Source organism: Dendrobates tinctorius, unplaced genomic scaffold, assembly GCF_039654945.1.
Source record: "Dendrobates tinctorius isolate UK_male_01 unplaced genomic scaffold, ASM3965494v1 ptg000074l, whole genome shotgun sequence".
Lineage (NCBI taxonomy): Eukaryota > Metazoa > Chordata > Amphibia > Anura > Dendrobatidae > Dendrobates > Dendrobates tinctorius.
Window position 1 is genome coordinate 19,201,353 of NW_027361742.1, and position 17,994 is coordinate 19,219,346.

The following is a 17,994-nucleotide window of genomic DNA, read 5'->3' on the forward strand; positions in this document are numbered from 1 at the left end:
AGCTTGGGGTCAGAATCAGAGCGCTGAGGGATTTGTCCTAGCTTCCATATCGACGATCCCTTTAAGAGAGGCCTGAGGTCAGTACCAAAGCACAGAGTGGATTTGCCCTCATTTCTGTACCGGGGATCCCTTTAAGAGGGTCAGAACCAGAGCACTTAGTGGAATTGCCCTAACTTCCATACCAAAGGTCCCTTTAAGAGACCCTGGGGTCAGAACCACAGCACTGAGTGGAACGGTCCTAACTTCCTTACCGGGGATCCCTTTAAGAGAGGCCTGGGGTCGAAACCAAAGTGCTGGATGGATTTGCCCTGACTTCCATACCAATGATCTTTAATAGAAGCCTGGGGTAAGAATCAGAGCGCTGATGGATTTGCCCTAAAATCCATACCAGAGATCCCATTAAGAGTGAAGATGTGCCTATGGGATGGAGGATGTGTGATGAGGATGCTAGATTTCTCCCACCCGGTCAGTGTCTGCTGAGGTGTTGAGGAGTGGGAAAACTGTTGCTCATAGCAACCAATCACAGCTCAGCTTTCATCTATTAAACAGCTCTGGTGAAATGAAAGATGCTTTGGTTGCAAGGAAAACTGTTGCTCATAGTTGGTTAATCACAGCTCAGCTTCTTTTAAACAGCTCTGGTGAAATGAAAGATGCTTCGTGATTGGTTGGTGATACACACATACATGCAATTTTATATATATACTAGCTGAAGAGCCTGGTGTTGCCTGGGCATAGTAACCAACTGTGGTCAGTTATAACAAATTATAATGATTATATTGCACATAAAAAATGTGCATCTAATCCTATCCTGTGTGATACTAACGGCTGAGCCGTGTATCTAATCCTATTCTGTGTGATACTGTCTGCTGAACCATGTACCTAATACTATTCTGTGTGATACTGTGTGCTGAGCTGCATATCTAATCCTATCCTGTGTGATACTGACTGCTGAGCTGTGTATCTAATCCTATCCTGTGTGATACTGCCTGCTGAGCTGTGTATCTAATCCTATCCTGTGTGATACTGGGCTCCCCCTGCAGTCTGTGTCAGAGGGTGGTCTGTGTTGGCACGGTAATAAATTGTGCTATTTCCAGCTTTACAGAAGGACGATAACACCATAGAAATGATAAGAATAATAGGCCTCAGTTACCACAACTGTCTACAAAGAAAACTGTTGCTGATAGCAAAAAATCACAGCTCATTTTTCATCTTTTAAACAGCTCTGGGACAGCGTGGCGAGTTTTGAGTGGAGACTTTTGTGTTTTGACTTTTATGTGGCGAGGTTGGTGTATGTGTGGTGAAATGTGTGCTGACGGTGGTATATGTGTTGAAGCACGTGGTAGTGTGTGGCGCATTTTGTGTGTATGTTCATATCCCTGTGTGTGGTGAGTATCCCATGTCAGGGCCCCACCTTAGCAACTGTATGGTATATACTCTTTGGCGCCATTGCTCTCATTCTTTAAGTCCCCCTTGTTCACATCTGGCAGTTGTCAATTTCACTTTTTCCCCATTATGTAGATAGGGGTAAAATTGTTTGGTGAATTGGAACACGCGGGGTTAAAATTTTGCCTCACAACATAGCCTATGACTCTCTCGAGGTCCAGACATGTGACTTTGCAAAATTTTGTGGCTGTAGCTATGACAGTGCAGATGCCAATACATACAGTACATACATTTTTTTCCCCATTATGTAGATTAAGGGCAAAATTGTTTGGTGAATTGGAATGTGCAGGGCTAAAATTTTGCCTAACAACATAGCCTATGACGCTCTTGGGGTCCAGACGTGTGACTGTGCAAAATTTTGTGGCTGCAGCTGCGACGGTGCGGATGCCAATCCCGGACTTACGTACATACATACATACACACCCACCCACATTGAGCTTTATATATTAGATAGATATGCCCCTATATAGCCTCCTGTATACAGTGTGAGCCCTTAAATAGCTTACTACTAGAGTCGGTCGGTCAAATTCAAAAATAGCCGACTTTAGCTAAAGTCGGGTTTCGCCGATCGAAACCTGACCATAGCGTGAGGTCGGCTATGAGGTCGCCAATCAGAGCGCCAAAGTCGCGTTTCAAATAATGCTTCCAGCGTCTATTCTCAGCCAATGATGGAGGACGCACACTGTGGGCAACGCGATGACATGGGCAGCGGCCACCACCATCTCAGAGAAGGGCATTGAAGTGATTGGCTGGCTTTGTGTGGCGTCACAGTGGGTATAAAAGGCCGTGACCGCCGACCGCCATCTTACTTCTGCCGATATTACAACAGGGAGAGGTGCTGCTGATTCTGAATAGGGAGAGCGTTAGGCAGGGAAGAAGAAAAAAAATTGCTTCTGCTGATAGCGCTTTTCACTGTACAGTTAGTGTGCAGTGAAAGGGGAGGATTTTTGTTCTGTGCAGCAGCGCTGGTGGTGATTAGGCTGCCTTTTAAGGCTACCTGCCAGCTGCATTGCTGTGTGCACAATGCTGTTCAAACTGCTTTTTTCAAAGCACTCCAACTTTTATTATTTTGTTCTGGTGAGTTACTGAGCGTTCATTTTTTCACACACCGTATAGCGGTGTACGCTTCTCACACACTACCGTGTACCTCTGGTATCACGGACAAATGGAAGCTATCTGTGTGTGACTCTGGAAAAGCAAGCTGACTTTTTCCATTTTTCCAGACCTACACCTTAGAGAGCTGTCCGCTTTTCAAACAGTTTTGTATATCTGCTGTTTGATTACGGTCAAAAGTAGACAGAGACAGCGTGTGTCAGTCCATATAAAAATAGACGGACATTGACAAGTTTCCATACACACACCGTATAGCGGTGTACGCTCCTCACACACTACCGTGTACCGGCTGGTATCACGGACAAATAGAAGCTATCTGGGTGTGACTCTGGAAAAACAATTTGATGGAGACGAGTAACTGTGATGTGATCCACGCTACTGAGATAAAGCAATCCTTTCTTCACAAAGAACCGTTTTCGCTGTCTCCACAGACACAGTAATTGAGGGTCTGCATCGCCTCTGCAGCATCTACCAGGACATTTTCCCACGATGAGTAATTCCCACATTTCTGCTAACACTCGATTTTCTGTCTGTACTTGTATCCATGTAGTTTCCAGTAGCAGAGAATCTGGACTGGCTTACTGAGATTGAAATATATACGAAGATTTAAAAGTACCACAACACTGTATACTGTTGTACGCTTCGACTACCTTTCCCTTTTTCTACTTTTTAAATTCTGGTGTAATACATAGTGAGCCTGTGAGTGTCTGTGTCTGACGCCGGAAGTATAGACGGAAATTTACAATTACCTCTAGACTGGATACACCTGCTATGTGCTGATACAGTAACTTTGTTCCAAATTTTGTATTATGGTATCATCCATAGTGAGTGAGCGTGTGTGGTTTACACCTTCTATATATACGGTGAATCGGAGATACCAATTTTTACCCTATACTCGATACAGCTTGTATCTTGTTATACAGTACCTTTGTTCAACATTTAGTGTTACAGTCAAATCCATACTGAGTAAGCGTCTGAGAGTGACTCCGCGACTATGTATACGGAAATTTCAATTGTACCCTATAATATATATACTTGCTATCTTGTTATCCAGTACCTTTTTTACAACATTTTATATTATGGTCAAACTCAGACTGAGTGAGCGTCTGAGGGTGACTCTGGAAATATATACCGAGATTTCAAATTTGGCCAACACTGTATGCAGCTGTACGCTTCTGATACAGTAACCTTTTTAGCTATTTAGATTCTGGTGTAATCCATAATGAGCCTGTGAACATCTGTCTGTTACTCCGGCAATATATTAGGAGCTTTAAGATTGCCCCAACACTGTATACAGCTGTACGCTTGTGTTACATTACCCATTTACAGCTTTTCATATTCTTGTGTAATCCATACTGGGCCTGAGAGCGTTTGTGTCTGCCTCCTGAAATGTATACGGAGATTCAGAATGTTTACACTATACTATATATACCTTGTATCTGGTGATACTGTACCCTTTTTCACCTTTTTATTTTATTGGGTAATCCATACTGAGCCTGTGAGCGTCTGTGTATGAATCATGAAATATATACGGAGATTTTCTGTTATCCCTAGACTGTATAGAGCTGTACGCTTCTGATACAGTACCATATATCTGCTGGTATTTTGGGTCCATTTTCCAAAACATGAGGAAGTATGGTGGAGGAGGACACGGGTGTGGGCATGGGGGGCCACCTGGTACTGATGGTGGTGGTGGTGCATCTGCTGGTAGTGCCAAAAACACAATAGCAGCTAAGGCAGGAGGTGTTGAGCCTACGTCATGGTGTAGCTCTGGAAGGCCTGTAAGGCTCTGTTTTCTGGGAGTAGGTAGACCGCTTTTAAAGCTGGAGCATCAGGAACTGTTTTTGGCTTACATTGCTGAAACAGCCTCCAGCTCTATCGCCTCCTCTTCTGAAGTTTAACAAAATGCAAGCACTGAGTCGTAACTGCAGGCTTCTAGTCAGGAGCCACCCCTTTCCTTGTGTCCTTCACCCACCCCAAAAGTGAAGGATGCGGCAGCACACACTTCAGATTACTGCATGGAGCTCTTTCACATAACATGCCTGGGTTAATTAAAATGGGACCCATCATATACTGGAGCATTCCAAATGGGGGACATCGGACACTGGAGCAGCATTTATGGGGCCCATTATACACTGGAGCATTAAAAATGGGGCCCATATATATGGGGCATTATTAGGACCCATCATACACTGGAGAATCATCCATGAGGCCCATCATATACTGGAGCATTCCAAATGGGGGACATCAGACACTGCAGCAGCATTTACGGGGCCCATTATACACTGGAGCATTAGAAATGGGGCCCATTATATATGGAGCATTATTAGGGCCCATCATACACTGGAGCATCATCCATGAGGCCCATCATATACTGGAGCATTATAAATGGGGCAGATAAGACACTGGAGCAGCATTTATGGGGCACATGATACACTGGAGCATTAGAAATGGGGCCCATTATATATGGAGCATTATTAGGGCTCATCATACACTGGAGCATCATCCATGAGGCCAAACATATACTGGAGCATTATAAATGGGCCAGATCAGACACTGGAGCAGCATCTATGGGGCACATGATACACTGGAGCACTAGAAATGGGGCCCATTATATATGGAGCATTATTAGGGCCCATCATACACTGGAGCATCATCCATGAGGCCCATCATATACTGGAGCATTATAAATGGGGCAGATCAGACACTGGAGCAGCATCTATGGGGCACATGATACACTGGAGCATTAGAAATGGGGCGCATTATTTATGGAGCATTATTAGGGCCCATCATACACTGGAGCATCATCCATGAGGCCAAACATATACTGGAGCATTATAAATGGGGCAGATCAGACACTGGAGCAGCATCTATGGGGCACATGATACACTGGAGCACTAGAAATGGGGCCCATTATATATGGAGCATTATTAGGGCCCATCATACACTGGAGCATCATCCATGAGGCCCATCATATACTGGAGCATTATAAATGGGGCAGATCAGACACTGGAGCAGCATCTATGGGGCACATGATACACTGGAGCATTAGAAATGGGGCGCATTATTTATGGAGCATTATTAGGGCCCATCATACACTGGAGCATCATCCATGAGGCCAAACATATACTGAAGCATTATAAATGGGCCAGATCAGACACTGGAGCAGCATCTATTCGGCACATGATACACTGGAGCATTAGAATTGGGGCCCATTATATATGGAGCATTATTAGGGCCCATCATACACTGGAGCATCATCCATGAGGCCCATCATATACTGGAGCATTATGTGGAGGTCATCATATACTGTATGGAACATTATATGTGACCAGTTATTCTGTATGGAGAAATATATGGGGCTCATTATTCTGTATGGCCCACAATGTGGTGGCCATAATACTGTATGGAGTAATATGCTGTCCTTTTTTGAGCTATTGTACAATTTAAACTAGATCAGTCATGTCATGTAAGCAGTGAAGTATTTGTCATTGCACTATACCAATATTTCTCTGCCGTATCGGAGCATCATGAGTTGTGGTATGTGTTAAAGGGGCTCACTGACACTCTTTGGCCCAGGGCACACGAAAATCTGGAGCCAGCCCTACCCCCCCCACAACTTTAGCCAAATAAGCCCCAGTTTTCAATGCGTAACTATTATTATGAAGTAAATTAAGGTTGACAAGCTTCAGTAATAAGAATTGATGTTTTTGGCATTGAAATGGGCACTGTAGGTGTGTTTACTGTCCTCCACTCCCTGACGACTTTGCTTCCCCATTGACTTGCATTGGTTTTCGTGTTTCAGTCGGCCTCTGACTTTTCCCTATAGTAGGCCGATTTCGTTCCGCCCGACTTTTGCAAAAGTTGGGTCGGGTTTCATGAAACCCGAATCGACCCTAAAAAAGGCAAAGTCGCTCATCTCTACTTACTACATACAAAGTGAGCCGTCGGCAGCGCAGCTCCAGGAAAGCTCCCTGCTGGCATGTATGCGCCGCAGATGGTGGACCAGAAAACATTATAATAAGTGCAATCTAATGATGGGTCCCCAGGAGCCACAGGCCCCAGGCGATAGCCCAAATTGCCCTCATTATAATCTGACTATGGGGAGAAGGCGCCTTCAAATATTAGAGACCTGGAGCAGTTTTCAAAAGAAGAGTGGTCCAATATTCCAGTTTAGGCCTGTTTAACACTTCAGTTTTTTCTGTCAGTCTAAATCCGCCAAAATAGCAGAAAACAGATCCGCAGGCAGACTGACAGAAACGGGGGACAGCGGATCGGCAGATGTACGGATCCGCCGATGGTAAAAATTTAAAGGAACCGCGCCTGGAAAAAGGAGAGAGAGAGAATTTTCTTCCAGCAGCCAGAGAAGATTCAGGGTTAAAAAGGGAAAATGTGGATCCGTGAAGCAAAAAAACGTTACAGACTCTGTTCGGTGATCTTGGCGGACGACAAAATTCTCGCGGATCCGCACAAACACGGATGCAACGGACGATTATCAGTCAAAATCCGCCCACAATGCAAGTCAATGAGGAAAAAACCGGATCCACAAAGGGAAATGGCGGATCCATTTTTTTTGCAAAACGGCGGATTTTGACTGATGGTGACAAACGGAAGTGTGAAAGAGGCCTTAGAGGTGTAATATTGTTGGTGGTTATAGGAAGCGACTGATTGCAGTGATTTATTCCAAAGGGTGTGCAACCAAATATTAAGTTGAGGGTGCCAACAATTTTGTACTGCATATTTTTTCGGTTTTGTGTGAAATTATGTCTAATTTTCCTTTCTTTCTCTGTTTTTTGTGTTGCTCCAATACATACAAAGGAAACAAACATGTGTATAAAGAAATGTGTAATAGCAATAATCTTCTGGAACAATTTCAAGAGGACCAACACTTTTGGCCATGACTGTATACTGTATATATAATTTCAGTATTGTGCAAAAGGTTTAGACCGGAGAGGAGAAAATACTGCAAAGTAAGAATGCTGATGACTGGTTTCATTTAAATGACCAGGTACAAATAGTCAGCAGGCAACAGAGAAACCATGTTTGCATTTCTGCGTGAAGGTGAAGGGAATGCTGCGGTGATAAGTCTGCATTGCACGATCATTAGGACACACCTTGGTTGTAGCCAGTACAAGGCGTGCAATAGGCTCGCGGCTTAGCAACCTCTTTGTATTGTCCAGAAATTCATCCAGCAACTTATCACATTTACTGAAGTGAGAGCTCAGTGCACAGAACCACGAACAACAGATCAGACCAGGTAAGAAAATGCCTGTTGTGTGTGCAAAGATAATAAATTGACTTTCTGCTGGTCTATGGGGCAGTTATAACGTGCAGTCTGCTATAGCAACGCACTGCACTGTTTGGAAATTGGGAAATAGATATCCCCTGCTTTTTCCAGGGACAGTTTCTTTTTATGGGACAGACTATACTGTGCCTAGGCCCTATTGTTATCTTTTGATCTGCAATCAATCTATGGGATTCTTATTTGAAATCAATGTGAGATTTTTTTCATAATTAAATGTTTCTATTGGTAAAATGCTCCCAATAAATTAATGAGCAGATTTAGGATATCTTTACTAAACAGTATTAATATATTAATAGTTGGATTACATGAAGTTATAGTGAGTTTCTGTATTAATTATGTATAGTACCGTATTATAAAAGTATAAAAAGGGCTTTGTACAGAGCAATAAACATAATCATATTATATATATTTCATTGCTACATAAATGTAATATTTATATACTACATATGTCTGGGTTGGCCTCCACCGGGCGTAATGGTGGCCAATTGTCACAGTTGTCTCACCGGCCAGTGGGCCATCCTCAGTAGAATAAAAAGGGTAAGGTTATGGAAGGGATGCAGGATCAGCTGTATCTCAATCAGCAATGTCCAGACCTCAGGTGCAAGAGGTAAAAAGGCTCGCTTTTACTGGAGCAATTGATGATGAATGATTAGCGCTCTCCACAGTTATTCAGTACACTGAGCCAACAGCCCTTCTTGGTGATGACCCAGCTCTTTTCCGGCAATGTGTAGCAGCTCTCCTCACTCCCGCTGTATAAAGCACTATATTTGCACTAAAACTTCTCCCCTCAGCCTGGACTTTGGCATCCTCCACACCTCAGGCCTACAGGAAAGTACCTCAGCTCTCTTCCCACCACTGACAACTAAGGATCATGTCTAGATATCTCTCCGCTGATCCCTAACTGACGTCGTCTAGCAGTTGGACCCTTCTTGAACTGTCAGGCACACTATGTCCCATGTGGCTGCACAGATTTGCTGTAGTCCCAACAGGGACTACAGCAAAGGAACGGGCTGGCCTCCTTAATCTCCAGCACCATTCAATCCAAGGAGTTCAGGATTGCTTTTCCTGGGCTGAGTAGTTCTCCTGTAGGGGCTGTTACCCACCAGACTTCACAATAGCCCTCTCACTAATTGCATGCATGTATAAAATGGCTGAAGAGCTGACTTCTCACACCATCAGAGTTCACAGACATTTGTGACGCCTGACTTTGCAGGGCACCACACACAAACATTTATATATATACATACATATACAAAAACATATACATATATTCAGTTGGTGAAATAAGTATTGATCATATCTCCCATTTCCTAAGTAAATATACTTCTAAAGGTGCTATTGAAAAGAAGTTCTCACCAGATCTCGGTCACAACCCATCCAATCCATACAGGCTAAGAAATTAAACCATAGATGTCCATAAGTTATGTGCAATAATGAGAAATGACACAAGGAAAAAGTGTTGAATACGTTTACTGAAATGTATTTAATACTTCATACAAAAGCCTTTGTTGGTGGTGACAGCTGCAAGACTTCTCCTGCAAGGAGAAACCAGTCGCATGCATTGCTCAGGTGTGATTTTGGCCCATTCTTCAAATCCTGAAGGTTCCATGGGCTCCTTCTATGAATGCTGAGGTTTAGTTTCTTCCATACATTTTCTATTTGATTCCGGTCAGGTGATTGGGTCATCCATTCTAGTAGATTTATTTTCTTTCTTTGAAAGCAATTGAGAGGTTCCTTGGCTGTGTGTTTGTGATCATTGTCTTCCTGAAATGTACCCCCTCATTTCATTTTCATCATCCTGGTATATGGCAGTGGATTTTTATCAAAAATGTCTCAGTATATTTGTCCATTCATCTTTCACTCAATCATTCTGAAATGATAACACCAGGCCGCATGTTGCTTGTACTACTGTGAATAGCCAGCATGAGCTAAACATGATATCATGGCCTGCAACATCTCTAGACTTGTCTCCCATCAAGCACATCTGTGACGTCATTGGGAGACAATTATAAAGGGATCTGCCAGCAGTGGATCCTAATTATTTGCCTACCCAAGTGCCAGAACCTTCCTTAGACAACCATCACTAACCTCATTGATAGCAGCCAAGAAGTGCAAATGTGAGGCTTTCTGCATGTTAAGATCATACTCGATACTGAATAAATTGAGATATTTTGAGAATTTTGTTTCCATATTTCCATCATCTGCATATCATGCACACGTCTGTCCTGCAATTTAGAGAATTCCAAGATTTTTCCTTTTTGGTGTTGCAATTTCAATGCCGAGGAGCATAAAAGGGATTGCTTCTGCTGCAAGTAAATAGATTTTTGAAAATCCTATTCCAAAGAAAAGAACAATTGCAGATAATATGCAAGAAATCTACCTCGTCATTGCTTTTACCTTTCATAAGTGACATTTGTTCCTGATACTAAAGATATGTATTTTTACATTTTTCTGGAGGCATTCTACTTACTCCTAATAACACATCACAATTAGTGTTGAGCGATACCTTCTGATATCGGGAAATATCGGATCGGATTGGTTCAGACCGATACCCAAAAAGTATCGGATATCTCAGATTCTGATACCGGAAACCAATGCAAGTCAATGGGACAGAAATATCGGAATTAAAATAAACCCTTTCTTTCCTTGCAGGTTAATTCTACATGAAGGAAAACAACTAAGAATAATGTAGAATGTATTGGGGGAGGTGGAGGAGACATAAAAGGCATAGAGGTTTAGCCCAATCAAATGGAATAGCAGGAATTAAATTTTTTTTTAAGACGTTCGGAGTTACAAAGATATTGACTATGTTAAAGGGGTTGTGTAGCAATAGAGGGAGACATTCAGAAAAGGCACATATTGGCGGAGTGTTGGAACGGAGTGCTTCATCTAGCTTGGAGGTTGACTGAGCCCCTGGCATGGATGCGGGCACCTGTATGCACAACAGACTGTGAGTAAAGCTTTGGAACTACATGCCCTGGTGTCCTCCAGTTATTCCTGTGCCAACACACTAAGCACTGCTACATCTCTGTGCCTGTCACTGCACCATCTACGTCTCTTCACTACCTCTCCATCTACACTGTCCTGGAACTACAGCCCTACCTGTGGAGGGCCACAACATCATTGCTGCACCTCACCATCTGTCCCAGAGGATCTCTCTGCTGCGTCGGCTTAACATCTTCATTGCCGAACACCACAGGTGGCGTCACGAATCATTCACTCAAACTTTAATCATCATCCACACATTCAACATTTCCCTTTTACAATGGACGCCGAGGGCCACGGACCGGGTCACAGCTACCGTGACATCTCCCATTGAAACCAACGGGCCTGTTACCGAGTACCCCACCAAGCCCTGGTGGGCGATCCAACTTGGCGGAAATACATAACAGAACAGGTTGTCCGGGCTTTTCACATAATCTCAGTGCATATCTAGGCTGCAGAATGCTGACAATAAGTCATTTACCTTCTGTGGCTAGTCTGCACGGTTTCCAAGATATCATCTCTTGCTTCTAAGATAAACGTCCGGGGGGGGGGGGTGTTCTGACATTGAAATGAGAACTTGTCGTTTCCTCTGCCCTCACTAGTTTCACTTTCCATAGATCACTGTTCAGAGTGTGTCTGGGGGAGGAGCAGCTGGGTGGTCTGCTCGCAGCCTACATGCCTAACTGGATGTGCCCACACTTCTTAGGATTCCTCATTGGCTGAATCAAATCAAACTGGCTCATAGCATTATGGGAACATCCGATTCCGGTATTCGATATGCAAAAAGTATCAGAACTCAGTATCGGAATTCCGATATCGCGAATATCGGCCGATACCCGATATTTGCGGTATCGGAATGCTAAACACTAATCACAATGTGAACAATCCTGTCCCTATTGTTACATGTGCTTGTCAAGAGGATGCAACACTTGTGTGTAGCAATAATATCTCTATGTCTGTACTTGACATCTCTGATTGTCTGATAAGTAGGACACTTAAAGACATCGCATGACAGATTTTCAATTTGATCAGTCAAGATTTCTATTATGCTTCTTCCGTGTAACTATGTAGCTACATATTACTAGATGTGGAGTGCTGATCTAGTGCTAGGAGTAGGTAATGAAGATATGAAGCAGACACAGAACAGATGATTTTTCCATGTATGTACTGGAATTTCTGAAATTAAAATGGTCCATCATATCTAATGTATTTATTACATTCCTGAATGGTTTGGAATGATACATTCCAGACACTAATACACTACAATTACAATGTACACCTGACTTTTTGACTGTGTATAGATGCAGTTGTTGGTGTACAACAAATTTACGAATCACTGTCCCTTTTTTTCTCCTCAATCAGTTGAACTTGCTGGACATTTTACAATGTGCCATTATGTTAGGTTTGCATGATTTATAGAAACCCCTCATATGAAAATGTATAACCATGATGTATCATCAACCCTTGAAGAAGCAATAAGTGAAACGCATGTCGGGTCTGGTGGGTGATACTTAATATTTTTAGATTGGTTTTATCGTGTAACTTTTTTGACCAATACATAGGGTATTTTTTTTCCTTCGTGATTTTCCTGCCTCTATTATTTTCCCTTTGTGATTTTCCTGCCTCTATTAATATTTCTTATACTCCATGTTATATACTGCTCAAAAAAATAAAGGGAACATTTTAGCAGTATATTTTGCTGAAATACTGAAATACAATTTTTGCACTATATCTATCACATAAAGAGATACAAATAGTAAATATAAATATATTCTTTCACTCTATGATAATTACTTGGTCCTGGCTCATCCCCTTGTTTTTTCGGCAGCTGTGTTTTTTAATCTTGATGTTTTTTAATTATATAAAATTTGATATATTTTCTTATTTTGTTACTGAACTTGTTTTTTTTATTTTCAGGGTATATATTGTCAAATTGGTGTCAGATTTAGTTTACGCTCCTGCTCTTGAAGTCTTATCTTATGTATAATGCTTTTCATCCAGTTTGGTTTATTTACAATGGAGACAACATAGTGTTTGTATGGCAAGCTGCACACAACATTAGCACTGTATACACCATGGGAATAATTATAATTACTTTTAACTACTCTTGATGTTTTCTGTACATTAGGGAAGAATAAACTGTTTTAAATAGGTCCCAAATGTTTTTGCCATGTACAACAAATAACTACAAAGTGTCTGCAATTCCATTCTGTGTGTTGTTTGTATACTATGGAGACTTCTGATGTAGACTCATTTACTGATCCTCAAGTCTTAAAGCAGAGCACAACCATGTGCCAGTGAAACTGCTGTCATCATACTGAAAATTACTAGAAATATTCTGGTGTTCAATCTCTTCTATGGGAATTCATCTAGGTTTATTGATTTATCCATAAGTTTATCTATACAGGGAAGTTATTGATGCATGTTTTTAATGGACAGCAGAAGTGGAACCAAAATGGAAGTGTAACCTCTGTGCAGGTTCCTGTCCCTTTTGTTCCTCCTTTAGCCACTAGGCGGCGCAGCACCTTTGTTGCTGGTGGTGTGTGACAGCATTGGTTCTGTTTTATTACTGTGATTTGTGGTGTCGCTAGATTAGGATGCTATGGAGTGAATTGCATGGTCTTTTGATTACTCCAATCTTAGTATCTTGGACTGGGCTTCCTGCTACTTATACCCCTGAGTCTCTGACTTTCCTTGCCAGTCAATTAGTTTTGCTACATGACTTGTGCTTCAGTCCTTGCTCTGCTGTTTTCTCGACTCCTCCTGTTTTCTGACCTCTGTATGAATTTAGCCATCCTCTTGTCTTAAGGCCCAGTCACACATAGCAATCTCGCTAGCGAGATCACTGCTGAGTCACAAGTTTTGTGACACAATAGCGATCTCACCAGCGAGATCTCTGTGTGTGACAGCGATCAGCGACCGGCTCCCCTGCCGGTATCACTGATCGCTGCAGGAAAGCCCAGGACATTTCTTTGGTCGCTGGGCTCCCACTGGCCAGCACGCATCGCTGTGCGTGACCGGCGGGAGCCCAGCAATCAGCTGGTAACTAATGTACACATCGGGTATCCAAGGGACGTGCGTCCCTTGGATACCCAATGTGTACATTAGTTACCAAGCGCGCTGATGCAGGCCTGGCGGGCAGGCTGTGACTTCTGCTCCCTTGGGTGTATAGCACCAGCATGTGCTATACACCCCCACCCCCGGGAATGGACGCCTGCACCGGGCCATGCGGCTGGCCCCTGGGGGCCCTGGTTGTGCTGGTAGTTGCCATGGTACCAGGCGCAGCGACGCAAAAGGGCCTCTGAATTTCCCCGGGATCTTCTGGTTACGCCCCCTGCAGTGCGCAGAGGATTGTGGGAGGATCGTTCAGTTAGTTACCAAGCGCGCTGATGCAGGTACCTGGTAACTAAAGTACACATCGGGTATCCAAGGGACGCACGTCCCTTGGATACCCGATGTGTACGTTAGTTACCAGCTGCCTGCATCAGCGCACTGGTAACTAACAGAACACAGCGATGCCGCACGCTCGGCATCGCTGTGCTAATCGCTGGTGAAGCTGTCTGTTTGACAGCTCACCAGCAATCACATAGCGACTTACCAGCGATCCTGACACGCTGATATCGTTGTTGGGATCGCTGGTAAATCGTCATGTGTGACGGGGCCTTAACAAATCTATTCCTGATGTGACCTCCTGAATCTGATCTAGCTACTTGATTCTTCTTCTTGCCAGATTGCACCACCAAACAGCAGTTGACTCTGTGGCCCTTGTTAAGGGATCCTGTGTAAGGCTCCAATCCAGCTTGCAAGACAAGAAAAAGACCTTCGGGATGGTAGGGTCCAATGGGCATCGATGTCTTGGTCTGGTGACTCTTCTTGGAATGGCATCCTCCTTCTGTGCTTTGTGTGGATGACACATCCTATGTCATCCACACAGTGTCCCTGGCATCACTCTTCTGTGCAGGCGTTCTTCTCTGCCTTGACTAGGGCAGAGTAAAGTACTGCAGTTTGCATGTGCCAGGGCTCTTTGGCCTTTTCCTGCACATGTGCACTGCAGTGCTTTGCTCTGCCCTCAACAGGGCAGGAGCTTATATGAGACATGACAAACCTGATGACAGGTTTCAAACAAAACTACTGAAAAAAAATCAATATTCTCTGCCACTCATCCCTGATCTCTATAACCAGCTGCTGGGAGACTTTTGCTTCACTAAACTTGATGTTAGGGGTGCATGTAACCTGATCCATATAAGAGAAGGTGATGAATGGAAGACAACATTTAACACACCTGAGGGCTACTATTAGTATCTCGTAATGCCTTTAAACTAACTAATGCTCTGGCTTTTTCTCAAAATGTTGTTGATTTATTTATTTTACTTGCTTATATAGCGCCATCATCTTCTGCAGCGCTTTACAGACATCAGCATTAATGTATCAAGTGGGGCTCATAATCTAAATCCCCTGTCAGTATGTCTTTGGAGTGTTTGAGGAAACCGGGGTCCTCGAAAGAGACCCACACAAATACAGAGTGAACAAATTAAGTCCTTACAGATGTTGTCATTGGTGGGATTTGAATCCAGGACCCCAGTGCTACAAAGCAACAGGGCTGACCACTGAGTTACCATGCTGCCCAGTTAATGGCATGTTAATGACATATTCGGAGATATAATTGGTCAATAAGTGGTTGTTTACATGGATGACAATTTGGTTTATTCACTTGATATCAAATCACACATTCAAAATACTGTAATACTGTACTACAAAGACTTAGATTCAATTTTTTATCTGCTAAACTTTAAAAATCTGTGTTCTTGGATCAAAAAGTTAATTTCCTGGGTTATGTCTTGTCTACTAAATGTTTCGGACTGGACCCTTCTAAACTCCAAGCCGTTAAGGAAAGAATACAACTCAAGCCTCTGAAGGCCTGGGAGCGTTTCCTTGGGTTTGCCAACTACTAACGTAAATTTATTAAATTTTTTCCAAGATTGCCAAACCACTTACTGACTTGACTAAAAAGGGGGTAGATGTGGTTAATTGGAAGCCTGAGGCAATCCGTGCCTTCACTGAGTGTATGGAACATTTTTTTTTCTGATTTGATATTGGTTTAGCCAAATATTGGGAGTCCTTTTATTGAGGTTGATGCTTCTGAGGTTGAAGTTGGAACTATGGTATAGCACGGTATCCAGTCTCATTCAACTTCATCTGGGTGCCTTCTTTTTGTGAAAATTTTCATCTACTGATAGGAATTATGACAATCTGTAATTGTGAATTGTTGGCAATTAAGTGAGCCTTCAAGGAATGGCGCCACTTCCTCAAAGATGCCAAACCTAAAATCACTCTTATCATGGATAACTGTTATGCTCCAAGAGTGGACCCTCGGGATTGAGATACCTGAACCAACCTGAGCGAGCTGGTCTAGTGAAACCACCCCCTAAACAGGGAGTGTCAGGGACAAGCCCAGGGAGTCAGAATACCATGACTGCCAGTACCAAGGGGCGGCTCAGAAGACGCAGGGAAGAGAATAAGGGGTCAACGGGATGACAGAGGGAACAACAGGAAATGGTATACGTAGGTGAGGTGCGGACAGGGACACAGAGCACACTGCAAGAAGAAGCAAGGGCTGGAATGGGATCCGTGGGTCAGGAGCCGAGGGCACAGAGCAGGGTGCAGATACAGGGAGATACCAGGTAGCCAGGCACTGCAAGGCAAAAATGGACAGAATATGGCTAAGAGAGGACAAGGGACCTGAGAGAGGCAGTGCTAGGACAAACCCTAAGGTAGGCACTTAGTAGGCACTATCAATAATCAGGCGCTTCCTCTAACAGGAAGCGGCCTGATATACACACTAGCCACTGCCCAGATTGGGCAGTGCTTCTGGGACCCAAAACAGCCCGACAGTATAAAACTGTCAGGGGAGCGAGCACCTGCGACCTAAGTGGGCTGGCACGCATGCGTGGAGCCCGAGATCCCCAGTACGGCTGAGGACCCGGAAGTGCCGGCAAGCCGCGACGGGGAACGCGGTGAGCGTTAATAAAATCTCAGCGATAAGTGGTCAAGACTTGGTTAGTCTGTTTCACCTGACCGTTGGACTGTGGATGATAGGAGAAGTCCAGGGTCATGTTCAATAGCTTACAGAGAGCTCTCCAGAACCGGGATATGAATTGGACTCCCCTGTCTAACACGATGTGTTGCGGGAATCCATGGATCCTGAAGACATGTTGTACAAAAACCTTTCCCAACTTAGGAGTGTAGAGCAAGCCTGGGAGTGGGGGGAAGTGGGCCATTTTAGAGAAACAGTCCATAACCACCAGAATAGCAGTGCAACACTTGTAACGAGGAGCATCGGTGATAAAGTCCATGGCTATATGCCGCCAAGGGACCAAAGGCACAGGAAGAGGATGCAGGGTCCCGGAGGGTAGTTGTCTCGGAATCTTGTTTCTAGCACAGGAACGACATGATGCAGTAAAATCTTCAACGTCCCGGGGAAGGGAAGGCCACCAATAATGACGGGAGATACGAAGACACGTCTTCTTGGTTCCTGCACGGCCGGCAATTTTAGAAGAATGGCCCCAGCGCAACACCTTCTCTCTGTCCTTCTCCACAACTAATGTTTTACTCCTTGCAGAAGCGTAGCAAGATTGAGGGGAGCCATGGTGATGACCCTGGAAGGATCGATAATATGGGATGGGACCTCCTCCACATCGATAGCTTGCAAGCAGCTTGACAAAGTATCGGTCTTGACGCTCTTTTCAGCTGGCCAGAAGTGCAGCTCGAAGTCGAAACGGGCGAAGAACAGAGACCACCTGGCTTGCCGGTGGTTGAGTCTCTGTGCAGACTGAATGTAAGCCAGATTCTTATGATCGGTGAAAATTGTGAAGGGATGCACTGCTCCTTCAATAAGATACCGCCACTCCAACGCCAGTTTTATGGCAAGTAGCTCTCTATCTCCGATGGAGTAATTGCGTTCAGAAGTAGAAAATGCTTTAGAGAAGTATCCACAAGTGACCAGACGACCGGACGATGACCTTTGGGACAGGACTGCCCCGGCTCCGGTAGAGGAGGTATCCACCTCAAGAATGAATGGTCTGCTGGCATCTGGACGATGTAGTACTGGAGCTCTTGCAAAAGCTTGCTTTAAGTTCAAAAAGGCATTC

At 43.8% G+C, this 17,994-nt stretch overlaps 1 protein-coding gene across 2 annotated transcripts in view; it reads left to right on the top strand.

Annotated features, from left to right (window-relative positions):
* Positions 1-7,617: 7,617 nt before the first annotated feature.
* The window catches only part of APOBEC4 (apolipoprotein B mRNA editing enzyme catalytic polypeptide like 4), an 89,484-nt gene continuing 79,107 nt past the window's right edge, over positions 7,618-17,994 (top strand). For both annotated transcript variants that reach the window (XM_073582932.1, XM_073582931.1), the window contains exon 1: positions 7,618-7,813. The gene's annotated coding sequence lies outside the window, so the exon portion shown is untranslated. The remainder of the gene's footprint in view (positions 7,814-17,994) is intronic.